General features: G+C 31.3%; 1 long non-coding RNA gene across 1 annotated transcript; it reads left to right on the top strand.

The window, feature by feature from the left end:
- Nucleotides 1–883: 883 nt before the first annotated feature.
- LOC138349031 (uncharacterized) lies at nt 884–2,033 on the top strand. Its single transcript, XR_011221560.1, has 2 exons — nt 884–975; nt 1,756–2,033. It is a non-coding gene; the product is annotated as an uncharacterized lncRNA (long non-coding RNA).
- Nucleotides 2,034–2,271: the final 238 nt, after the last annotated feature.

Genomic DNA, 2,271 nt, shown 5'->3' on the forward strand with positions numbered 1-2,271 from the left:
GTAGTTAAAGAAGATAATATTATAATTAATAGTGGGTCACTTTTACCATTTTATTTATATTTAGTCATATAAAATTAGGATAGTAAATACATAGTAAAAGAAAATAAGATAAAATGAGATCGATTACGAAAGAAAGCAACAGAGAACGGCTGCGTGAAAGCCTGCAAATCCTTCAGGTAAAAATTCTCATCCAAATATTTCAACCCTTGTGCATGTTATTATTAGTACAATTATTATTATTAGTGTTGGTTGCAAAGGATATTAAATAAAAGATTGAATTAGAAGAACTATAAAAGGATTAAAAGATTGAATTAGAAGAACTAGAAAAGGATTAAAAGATTGAAAGTTGAAATTTAAGGGATCACGTGCTACTGATTGGTTTTGGGTGGAGACAAAGTTGTCTCATGGTTACATAAGTTTATTATTTTCTAGTGAATTATTAAACAATATGGGAAATTATTGATTATTGATGTTAGTGATGAATTACAGGAAATTTTTTATGTGTAATGAAATTGTTAGTGCCAATAGAAAATGATAGAACCGTTAAAGGTTGTCATTAATTAGTGAAAGTTCGAGACTAAAGATTGTTGAGTGGATTCATGGATGATGTCACTAGTTTCGTAACCAGTGATTTAATTATGAGATATTATTATATTTTGTTATCACATTATAAAATATATTTTGATATATTGACATAGGTAATTAAATATTCGGTGTATCGAATTATTTATATTCCGTTAAAGGTATGCTAACTGGAGGAATCGAGACTTGCCTTTAAGTTTGACTTTTAGGAAATTGATTATACATTTAGGTGACTTATTGGGTGTCAGCTAGACATAAAATAATATGAGTGTTTATAGACTCGTTAACTTACATATTATGCATATATACTTGATAGATTGAAAAAATTTGAGGGCATTGAGGAAAGTAAAGTATTGGAGAATTAACATATTTGGCTTCGGTTCTTCGGTGGAGGTAGGTTATGGTTAATGCTATTTGATAGTAAACTCTTAATAGTGATTGATATGCATTGAATGATATTGTTAAGTTTTATTATACTTGATTGTGTGGTTGTGTGACTTGGTTGTGTGTTTTGTGATTGGTCTGAAATCATGAGACCGTGGAATTTATATTATTGAACCCTCTTTATCGAAGTGATGCCTTGAATAAAGAAGGCTTGATGAAATATTATCAATGAATTTAAAGTGATGATAATAAATGATCAATTAATGGTATTATTGGATCGGAGTGTCAAGTTCTGACACGGTATAATTGGATCGGAATGTCACGTTCCAACACAGTATAATTGGATCGGAGTGTCACATTCCGACACAGTATTCTTGGATCGGAGTGTCACATTCCGACACGATATTCTTGAATAGGAGTGTCATGTCTCGACATGGTATAATTGGATTGAAGTGTCAAGTTCCGACACGATAATATTAAAGGAAAAATATATTGAATCAATGGAATGTACTCAATCTCAAAGAACTCAATTTCCCAAATGGCTTGGTTGGAGGCATAAGTCCTCATGGATGATATTGATATCGTTGACTTATTGCATACTTACTTTAGTGTTGTTGACACTGGTTGATGTTGTTTGTTGCTTATCACCTGTTAAGTGCCATGGTTGATTCTATAATATTATTTCGTGTATATTAGTTTCTATTTTGGGTTGGCTGATGATACTTACTAAGTACATGTTGCTCAGCACTGATCCGTGCTTGTATTTTTCTTTGTTTTTCATATATGGAGTGAAATGAGTGTACCGACGACTTCAACTCACCCTCAGATGTAGCTAGTCTCCAGCACATCAGGTTCCATGTGAGCGATTCATTCTAGCTCGTGTTGGATTCTCTCGTCATGACATGATATCCTTAGATTTTGGACATAAAGGATTTTTTCTAACTCATTTTGGTGTCTTTGGTACTCTTAGGCTTAGTATTTGAGTATTCGATGTCCTTGATTTGATGACTTTTATGTTTTGAGAAACAATATTTAATAAGATTTGAAGCTTCCGCATTATGTTTTTATTTTGTATGTTGGGGTTAAATTTTGTTCGTTCTCCCACCTAGGAGATTAAGTGTGGGTGTCAATCATGACTCGATTTGGGTCGTGACATAATATTGTAAAAATATTGCATGAAAAATAATTTAAACATAAAAGAGATTTAATTAAAGCATACAATTTATATAATGTTTGATTAAAAATTTATATAATATTATAATATTGAACAAGTAATGTGGTATGATGAATAGTGTTACACAAAAT

This window comes from Solanum lycopersicum, chromosome 6, assembly GCF_036512215.1.
Source record: "Solanum lycopersicum chromosome 6, SLM_r2.1".
Classification (NCBI taxonomy): Eukaryota; Viridiplantae; Streptophyta; class Magnoliopsida; order Solanales; family Solanaceae; genus Solanum; species Solanum lycopersicum.